The sequence below is a fragment of the Oryctolagus cuniculus genome, chromosome 8, assembly GCF_051225735.1.
Source record: "Oryctolagus cuniculus isolate XC-2025 breed Fujian yellow rabbit chromosome 8, ASM5122573v1, whole genome shotgun sequence".
Classification (NCBI taxonomy): domain Eukaryota; kingdom Metazoa; phylum Chordata; class Mammalia; order Lagomorpha; family Leporidae; genus Oryctolagus; species Oryctolagus cuniculus.
The window spans coordinates 39373552-39384073 of NC_142874.1; positions in this window are offsets into that span (position 1 = coordinate 39373552).

The window sequence follows — 10522 nt, forward strand, 5'->3', positions numbered from 1 at the left end:
AAATAAATTAAAAAATCTTAAAAAAAAAGAATCACCATAGTAACGAGGTTGGGGCCCCTGAAGACACTGTGGGGCTGGGGCTTCTGAGCAGATGCAGTCCACCCCCTGCGAGTCCTCAGGGTGCTCCCAGGGCCAGCCTGCACGTGACACTCGCTCTTTCTTTCCCAAGTTCCACTTCTGGTCCTCAGTAGTCACAAACAGGAAGACAAGTTTTAGCCACGTTTGTTAACAAATCTATAAGTAAAGATTAAATCAACGGAAATGCTAGCCTTTCTCTTCTAGGAGATGATGCCAAGTCAGACGGTTGGTGTCTCTCAGCGGTAGAATGAGAGTCACTTTATTATCATGAAAGTGAGCTCCCCTCCGTCCCCTCTGTTCCTGATAACCAACGTTCGCCGCGAGACTGGAAGAGACACGAGCAGTTGAGGAGACTGTGGATCTTCAAGGCGTATAGTCTGTGCAGAATTTGGAGGTTGTTCCATGTTTGCAAAAATAAAAAAAAAAAACCATATTTTTAGAATCCACATGTTTTGCAAGCCTACTCATGCTTTTATCAAATGAAAGGGGGAAAGCAGGCATATTTCTGTTTCACAGTTCACCGTCCCCAGCCTAGGATATTTGGAATGCAGGCTGTGCCCCGTTGGCGGGGGTGAGGAATCAGTTTACAGCGTATAATATGATAACACATGCGCTGGATCAGTGGCCGGGGAATGCTTGGAGCTGTAATTCTGTCTGTCTCTCCGCTAGCAGGAAGCCTTGCTAAACTCACAGTTGGAGAAGTGCCTAAAAAGAGCCTGCTCTGTGTGTGTGTGTGTGTGTGTGTGTGTGAGTGTGCTTATAAAGGCAACCCACCACCCAGCTCTGGGGACACATGCTAATTTAAGACTCTCAAAAATGGAACGGCACTTTTATCACCTGGATAAACTCTCTTGGAGATCACGACTTTCCCCAGCTCCAAGTGTTGTTATATACCCTCCGACATTTAATGTTACAGGTGATAATTAATCGTGTTAGAGAAAGCAAACAATCATAGGCCGGTGGTGGCGACAAGCAAATCAAATAGCAAGTGTTCATTTTTAATAAGGCACGAAGGGTGTCAGACAAACCAGTTGAAACCCGATATCTCTGAGTAGAAGCTGCCTCTCCGCTCTGGGGAGCCAGGCATCGAGGAGACGTGTGAGAGCGAGCGTGAGGCTGGCGTAATGTGCAGCCTTCGTGAAGCCAAACGCTAAGCTTGGGCAAGAAGGATCAAATGTTGTCCTTTGCAAAGATGGAAGTTATTTGCACATTGCGATCAGCAGAAGGAATGATGTACAGAATGCAGTCTGACGTTCCCGTTTCTCTTTTCTTGAGGACTGTATAATGTTCTGTGTCTTCCCCAGTGGTTTGTCATGTCCACAGCCCTTCCCTTGTACTGATCTGGAGTGGAGAAATGAGTGGATGGATGGATGGATGGATGCTCAAATAGCTTACAGTATTCTGACTATAATCGTCATTGAGCCAACCGTGGTTGATTTGATGTTTTAAGATTATTTCACCAATTCACAGATTGTTTTAATTTTGGCTGGTTTATAGAGTCACCAAAAATCTACTGAAATGAGTCAGTCTGGTTAAAAGGCAAATTTAAAAATCATAACTTCAGGGGCTGGTGCTGTGGCGTAGCGGGTAAAGCCACCGCCTGCAGGGCCAGCATCCCATCTGGGTGCCGGTTCAAGTCCCTGCTGCTCCACTTCTGATTCGGCTCTCTTATATGGCCTGGTAAAGCAGTAGAAGATGGCCCCGAGTCCTTGGGCCCCTGCACCCACATGGGAGAATGGGAAGAAACTTTTGGTTCCTGGCTTCAGATTGGCACAGCTCCAGCTGTTGCAGCCATCTGGGGAGTGAACCAGTGGATGGAAGACTTCTCTCTCTCTCTCTTTCTCTCTCTCTCTCTCTCTGCCTCTGCCTCTCTGTAAACTCCGCCTTTCAAATAAATCAATAAATCTTTTTCAGAAAATCATAACTTCAGATAGACAAAGAGATTATGATTTTTCCATCACTTGTTCAAATTTAGAACTGTAGCAGTTTGTAAAATTATCTATTGATTTATAACTCTAGCTTTTAAAAAAAAAGATTTATTGATTTATTTGAAAGGCAGAGTGAGAGAGAAAGAGGAAAAGAGAAAGAGAGAGACCTTTCATCTGCTGGTTTGTGCCCCAAATGGCTGTAATGGCGGTGCCGGGTCAGACTGAAGCTCGGAACTTAGAGCTCCATCTGGGTCTCTCGTGTGGGTGGCAGAGACCCAAGCACTCGGGCCATCCTCTGCTGCTTTCCCAGACGTATTAGCAGGGAGCTGGATTGGAAATAGAGCAACTGGGACTCAAACTAGTACTCACATGGACTGCCGGCGTCTCAGGCGGCAACATGGCAGCCCCATATAGTTAAAGAACACCCTGCTACCTTTGTAGTCTTTCTATAGAGCGAAGCCCCAGTCTGCAGGGTCAACGTTTATAAAGAGCTTCTCAGATGGCAAAGCACCCACGTGGGAGACATGGATGGAGCTCCAGACTCCCGGCTTCAGCCAGGCCTGGCCCAGCCCCAGCTGTGCGCCCATTTGGGAAGTGAACCACCAGACGGAAGAGCAATCTCTCTCTCTCTCTCCTCCTCCTCTTTTTAAAGTAACTAACTAAATAAAAAATAAATTCATTTTAAAAATAGTGTACAATCTGGAAGACAGTAGGGTTGAGTCTTCCTTGAGAAGGTAGGTGAGGGGTTAGAGGTGACTGGGGAAGCGGATCAGTGTTTGGACCTCTCTCTGCTCTTGATGCAAATGAGTGGGTCACTGGAGACATCCCTGAAGCAGGAAACTGGTTCACGGGTCAGTGGCTGGGAAGACACATGGCTCTGAACAGGAAGTGGACTAAGACAGTCTTTCTGGTTGTCAGAGGAAGCTGATGTAATGAAGACAGGACTCTGGGAAGATGTTGCTTAAATATTAACAGCGAATAAATACCTAATTTTTTTTAAAAACCATGTGACATCTTCCCCCTTTCAATTGAAAATATAAAATAATTTGATAGAAAAATGCCCAAGAATGATTTACTTACAATAATGGCCTCCCATGGTTTTGGGGTTTTGGTTATCTGTGAGCTGACACACCTCATCCATGTTGATCCTGGCATTCAGACCTCTTCCAAGTGGAGTGGCATCTACCTGCCAGCTCCATGACCTCCATGCTTTGCCCAAATCAAAAAGCTCTCTTCCACTCTTTCCCAATGTTATTGCCTGGAAGTCTCTTCTGCTCCAACCTCATGTATGTTTGCAAACATTTTCTTTTACTTTTTTCTCTTTATTTTGTAAAGGCTTTACATGTATTTGTCCCCATATGGAGTAGTTTTTCACTGAAGTTGTCGGGGTATTCTTTGCCATGTCCATGTTACTGGATTCACTTGGAGTGTTTCTAGTTTGGAGTGATTACAAGTAACCTTGCCATACGTGTCTTGTACAGTATCTTCTGTTTAAAAACTTTTCCTCAAGTTTCCAAGAATGCTACTGTGTCAAAGGATATACTCATTTCTGTGGCTCTTGGTTCCAATTCAGGTTGCTTCAGGGAAAAGTCCCAACTCACCCTGGGCATTGGGGAAGTGGGCTTTTCCCATCAAGTACTAACCAGGCCCAAACCTGCTTAGCTTCAGAGACCAGCTGAGATCCGGCGCCCTTATTATAGTATGACTGTAGACAAAAGTGGGCTACTCTGAATCCTTCCCAACACTGCATTTTGTAACCATTTGTTGTTGTTATTTTTTAAAAATTTATTTATTTATTTATTGATAGGCAGAGTGGACAGTGAGAGAGAGAGACAGAGAGAAAGGTCTTCCTTTGCCGTTGGTTCACCCTCCAATGGACGCCACCGCCGGTGCACTGCGGCCGGCGCACCATGCTGATCCGATGGCAGGAGCCAGGTACTTCTCCTGGTCTCCCATGGGGTGCAGGGCCCAAGCACTTGGGCCATCCTCCACTGCACTCCCTGGCCACAGCAGACAGCTGGCCTGGAAGAGGGGCAACCAGGACAGAATCCGGCACCCCGACCGGGACTAGAACCAGGTGTGCCGGTGCCGCAAGGCGGAGGATTAGCCTAGTGAGCCGCGGCGCCGGCCATTGTTGTTAATTTTTATAAAATGAACTACAGTTGTCTTAATTGGTACTTCTCTGTGACACTGATCTATCAGTATAAGATTTCAGGACCACTATGTTTTCCTTTCTTTTTTTTTTTATCTTATTTACTTATTTGAGAGGTAGAGTTACAGACAGAAAGAGGGAGAGAGAGAGAGAGAGAGAGAGAGAGAGAGAGAGAGAGGTCTTCCATCCGCTGGTTCATTCCCCAAATGGCCGCAACCACCAGAGCTGCGCCAATCTGAATCTGGGAGCCAGGAGATTCTTCCGGGTCTACCACACAGGTGCAGGGGCCCAAGGACTTGGGCCATCTTCTACTGCTTTCCCAGGCCATAGCAGAGAGCTGGATCAGAAGAGGAGCAGCCGGGACTAGAACTGGCACAGATATGCGATGCCAGTGCTTTAGGCAGAGGCTTTAGCCCACTACGCCACAGTGCCGGCCCCAATATCATGTTTTTAAAAAAAATTTTCAAATTTATTTTCATTGGCAGAGAGACTGAAAGACAGACACACAGAGAGATCTTCCATGTGCTGGTTTACTCCCCGAATGCTTGTAACAGCCAGGGTTGGTCCAAGCCAAAGCAGGAGCCAGGAACTCCATTCAGGTCTCCCATGTGGGTGGCAGGGACCCAGGTTCTTGAGCCATCACTTGCTGCCTTCCCAGGGTGTATGAGCAAGAAGCTGGAATCAGGAACAGAGCCAGGACTCAAACCCTGGCACTCCCAGAGGGGCTGTGGGTATCCCAAGCGACATCTTAACCACGCAGCCAAATGCCTGCTCTCTGAGATCATCTGTAACAAGTAGCAAAAATAATTTCCAAGGGGCTCATACCTTCAGCTCCATTGTGCAGTCTCAGAAGAACTGGCACAGGGGGCTGGGGGAGCAAACCCCCGATGACTGTCTAGTGACATAACGGTCCCCTCTCTAGTGTCCATATTTCTTTCTGTACACAATGATTGCCCAAGTCCCTTAACCAATTTACCGTGTTCAAACTTGAACTCTCCAAGTCAGCTCCCAGGGGAGACAGGGCTCCAGGGAGGGGAACGAGGGCACGTGGCCAGCTAGTCCTAGCCCAGCATTCTTTCTCCTGCCTCTTGCACTTCTGTTTTCTGGGAATTCAGAGTCTCAGCAGGGCTGCTGGGTGAGCTTGGAGTCTTTCCTGTCAGCTCTGCAACCGCAGTAGCAGCCCCCCGCACCCCCCCCCCCCCCCCGCCAGGCTCCCTGCACCCCCGCTGTTTGTGATTCTGCCTCTCTGCTCCACGCTGGCTGGCGCTGGCCGCGTCCTGGTGCCTCTTCCAGTTTGGGACGCCGCCTGCTGTGCCTTCTCAGCTGTCGCTGGCAACTGACTTGCCTCAGGTTGCGCTCCACGTGCCCTGGCAGCCCCTGGCCTGTTTTCTCTCCCTGAACCCAGGAGCCCTGCTCTCTGGGCACCTGCTGTGGCCAGCCGGGTGGGGGCTGACAGACTGAGAGCAGCAGGGAACTGATTTTGCGCAGGGTAGAGGCCCCTCCTTGATCCTGCCCTGTAGCTGTTTCCTGGGGGAGGGATCCAGGGGTCTCCTGGTCGTGTTCTCTGCACAACTTGGGAAAGATTGGATGATACATTAGATACATGATGTTGAAATGCTCTTATCAGTAATGCAGTGGGCATTCTCAAATCATTTAGGGCAGATTTCTGTTCTCTTCTGCACACACACACACACACACACACACACCATAATACAAATGTGGTTGGTTGTAGCACAACATCGTGGATACATGCACACCAGCTTGAGTAATCTCTGGAGTCAGACTGCCCAGCTTTGCATCCTGGCCCCACCACTTAGCTCTGTGATCTTGGAAAGTTAGAAAGTTGTGTAGCCTCTCCCAGTCTAAGGGTTTGCTCCTGGGATCATCTGTCCTTGACAAAGGAAGGCGTTTGTGAGAGAGATCCATCAGAATGTACCCCCAAGACCTCCTTGTTCAGTGGGTGGTCAGTTGGATTTTGCAGCTGGGGGAAAAGTAGGGAAGCCGCATGTTGGCTTGGGAGCCTGTGGTTTTAACACGTGTCTAAGGGCAGAGACTGAGATGGGGGCATTTTACAACACAAGGGCACCTGTTTCACCTCCGCCTGGAACTGAAGCATTGCATGAGCTTTGACTTGAGCCATTCCCCTGAGTGGCCACCCAGACTCTTGGTGGGTGCCTCCTTCAAGTTCTCACCTTCTTTCTTCTTCTTTTTTTAAACATTTATTTATTTGAAATGCAGAGTTACAGAGAGGCAGAGAGAGATAGATAGAGAGAGAGAGAGAGAGAAAGAGAGATAGAGGCCTTCCAATCTGCTGGTTCACTCTGCAAATAGCCACTACTGCTGGAGCCAGGCCAATCCAAAGCCAAGAGCCAGGAGCTTCTTCTGGGTCTCCCATGTGGGTGCAAGGGCCTAAGGACGTGGGCCATCCTCTGCTGCTTTCCTAGGTACAACAGCACAGAGCTGGATCGGAAGTGGAGCAGCCAGGTCTCGAACCGGTGCCCATATGGGATGCCGGCATAGCTTTACCTGCTATGCCACAGCGCCGGCCCCTTTGTTTTTCTTAATATATATCAACAGCAACAAGGAAATACCACAATACAACACTTGCTGTATGTCAGGGACTTCCCCGCAGGCTTGCATAGACCAACTCACTTTTCTGCCATGACCTAAGGGGCAGGATGTTATTATTCCCATTTTACAGTTGAGAAAATAAGGCACAGGGAGGGAGCTTAAGTGACTTGTCCCACAAGGCGGGGAACTGGGCTCTACTGACTGTAGCCTCGCCCAAGCGGCCCTCTGCTGGGCAGTCAGGTGCACACCTAGGGGAGGAGCAGATTCCTTTTATCACTGCTGCACAGGATTGGCTCCCTGCACTGACTCGGCTGCTTTCGTTTGGATTTGACTGTCATAGGAAAAGCACACAGATGCAGGAAGTCAGGAAGTTGCTTTATTCAGTGGGTTTTGAAGCAGTAAGAAATGAAAGATCAAAAAGCTCAGGTTTCTTGCTTTTGAGCTATCTGGGCAGGACAGAAAACCATTCAGTGCTCCATATGGAAAGGATCTGAGGGTTCCTAGCCTCTCATGGCTTTATTTGATTAAGCGAGAAGACAGGACTGCGGAAGTGAAGTGCCCTGTTCAAGGTCAGGAAACACATTTCCCAAGTTGCAGTTAGATTGTTTGGATGGATACATCAGATACATGATGTTGAAATACTCCCCTGAGACAACCTGGGAAATGGGAGGGCTACCAGGTGCATAACCAGTGAGTAGCATATGCTGCGTGGAGATGCTGGACGAAGGGACGAGTCACGTCCTGGGTGGGAGCGGGATGGCACTATTTGCATGATACCACCCAGAAAGGCACACAGAAACTTAAGAATTATTTCTGGAATTTTCCATCCAGTACACAGTTGAGCACCGTAAGTGAACCTTGGCCAGTGAAACCATGGACAAGGGGGAACCGCAATGGATGGTGATGCCATTGGCTTGAAGTTAGGAATACTGGGGATGCAATAGATCCTAATAGATTAGGTAGATTCCGGAGTTTGGGATATATGAAGTTGGAAATGCTTATTGGAGTGGAGTTGGCAAGTAGGTAATTGGGTATATGAGTGTGGCACTTCATGTCAGAGCTAAGCTTATAATTTGAGATTCAGCAGCTTATAGGGAGGACTAAAGACGTAGGGCTGGGTGAGCTTGTTCAGGCAGAGAGCATATAAAGAGCGGTGAGCACCAAGCCTCGGGCTGGGCAAGGAGGAAGCAGCTTCATCGGAGACTGAGCAGTGTCCTTGTCCCTTTCTGCTGCTGGAACAGAAACGTACACCCCGCAGAGGCTTATTGAGCGCGGTCCCCATGGCTGGGAGGTCCACGGCCTGGGTGCCAGCCTCTGGTGAGGGCCTTTTTGCTGCACCGCAACATGACGGAGGGCAGCACGTGGCGAGGGGTGGGGAGATGTGTAAGCTCAGCCCTCCCTTCTTACAAAGCCTCCACTGCCGTCCCCGGGCCCCTCCCTCAGGGGCTCCTCTCACGCCAGTCACCCCTCCAAGTACCAAGGCATCTCACTTCAGATACCAACAGGTGAACACAGCAGGGAGGCAGGGCAAGTGATCAGAGAAGCGTTCCAGAGCCGTATGGTGCACGACAGCAGTGCCATTCACATAGGCTTAGGTGGCGGCTCTGGTGACAACACAGTGTCTTGGAGAATAAACCAAGTTGCTAAGTGATAAGCACTGCTTCTTGGCATATGTGTAGTTGATATTCACTTGTTTTTTATTATTTTATTTTTTAAAAAGATTTTATTTATTTATTTGAGAGGCAGAGTTATAGACAGTGAGAGGGAGAGACAGAGAGAAAGGTCTTCCTACCATTGATTCAGTTCCCAAATGGCCGCAACAGCCAGAGCTGTGCCGATCCGAACCAAGGAGCCAGGAGCTTCTTCTCGGTATCCCATGTGGGTGTAGGGACCCAGGGACTTGGGCCATCTTCTACTGCTTTCCCAGGCCACAGCAGAGAGCTGGATTGGAAGAGGAGCAGCTGAGACTAGAACCACCACCCATATGGGATGCCGGCGCCACAGGTGGAGGATTAACCTGTGCCACGGGGCTGGCCCCTTAATTATTTTATTTATTTGAAAGGCAGAGTTACAGAGAGAGAAGGAGACACACATGCACGCGTGCACACACACACACATACACACACACACAGAAAAAGAGAGAGAGAGAGAGATCTTCCATCCACTGGTTCACTTCCCAAATGGCCGCAATGGCCGGAGCTGGGCCGATCTGAAGCCAGGAGCCAGGAACCAGGAGCTTCTTCTGGGTCTCCCACACAGGTGCAGGGGCCCATGGACTTGGGCCATATACTACTGCTTTCCCAAGCCATAGCAGAGAGGTGGACTGGAAGTGGAGCAGCCGGGACTCGGACCAGCACCCATATGGGATGCTGGCACTCTCTGTAGGCCACAGCGCCAGCCCCTTGTCTCTTGTTAATATGCTCATTCTGTTGATGTCTTAGAAACTGGTATCTTTTACTTTCATTTTTGTTTTGGTTCACCTTTCCTCTCTCACTTGGGATTATTTTGGGTGCAAGTAACAGAAAACTCCATTGTAAGAAGGAGTTAGTTTTGCTTACAAAACAGGCTGTCTAGAGGTGGAAGTTTTCAGTTGCTTAACTCCTCCTAGGGTCCAATTCACCATTCTCAGCAGCTGGTTTTTCTGCCGCAGGCTTGCCTGGTGGCTGCCAAACCTCTGGCATCACATCTAACATCCACCAGGAAGAACACTGAGCAAAGGAGCTGTGCTAGCTGAGTGTCTTCCTTGTCATCAAGAAAATGATAGCTTTCCTTGAAGCCAGTCTAGCAGAAGTCTTATATCTCATTGACCAGAACTAGGCTAGGCCAGATAGCCATGCCACGGCACAAGGGAAGCTGGGAAGCAATTTTGTGTTCCCATTCACATCACTTGCACTTACGTATTGAAACATTTAGCAGGACCATACCCCAGACATCCTTTGTTAACCATATTCTAGCCTCTTAAAAATGCAAATGAGGGGTGGGTGTTGGGGTGCATTGAGTTAAGCTGCTGCTTGGAACAACTGCATCCCGTATCAGAGTATCTGGGTGCAAGTCCTGGCACCTCTGCGTCTGATCCGCTTCCTGCTAATGCACACTCTGCAAGGCAGTGGAGGATGGTTCCAGTACATGGGTCCCTGCTACCCACGTGGAGGACCAGCTGGCTTTCCAGGCTCCTGGTTTCCACTGTCTTGGCTGTTACAGGGATTTGGGGAATGAACCAGTGTGTGGAAGAGCTATCTGTCTCTTTTGCTTTGCTTTTTTTAAATAAATAAAAACAAATAAATATTTAAAATGTTTTTGCCTTTACTTTTTAAAAAAGATTTATTTATTTGAAAGGCAGAGTTACAGAGAGGGAGAGAGGGAGAGACAGAGAGAGATCTTCCATCCCAGATGGCCACAATGGCTGGAGCTGGGGCTGGGGCTAGGGCTGGGACAGGCCAAAGCCAGGATCCAGGAGCTTCCTCCGGGTCTCCTACATGGGTAGCATGTGCCCAGGGACTTTGGCCATCTTCCACTGCCTTCTCAGGCACATTAGCAGGGAGCTGGATCGGAAGTGGAGCAATTAGGACTCAAACTGGCACCCATACTGGATGCTAATGCTACACTATGCCAGAGTACCAGTCCCTTGTCTTTAATTTTTTAAAAAGCTATTCTTTAAAATTTTAAATTTAACTGATTTTTAATTTACATACAGTAAAATTAGTGTTCTGTTGTACAGTTCTATGAGTTTTAGAGAACACACAGAGGTGACTATTTTTAACTGTGGGTACTGCTACGTCCCCATCATGACAAT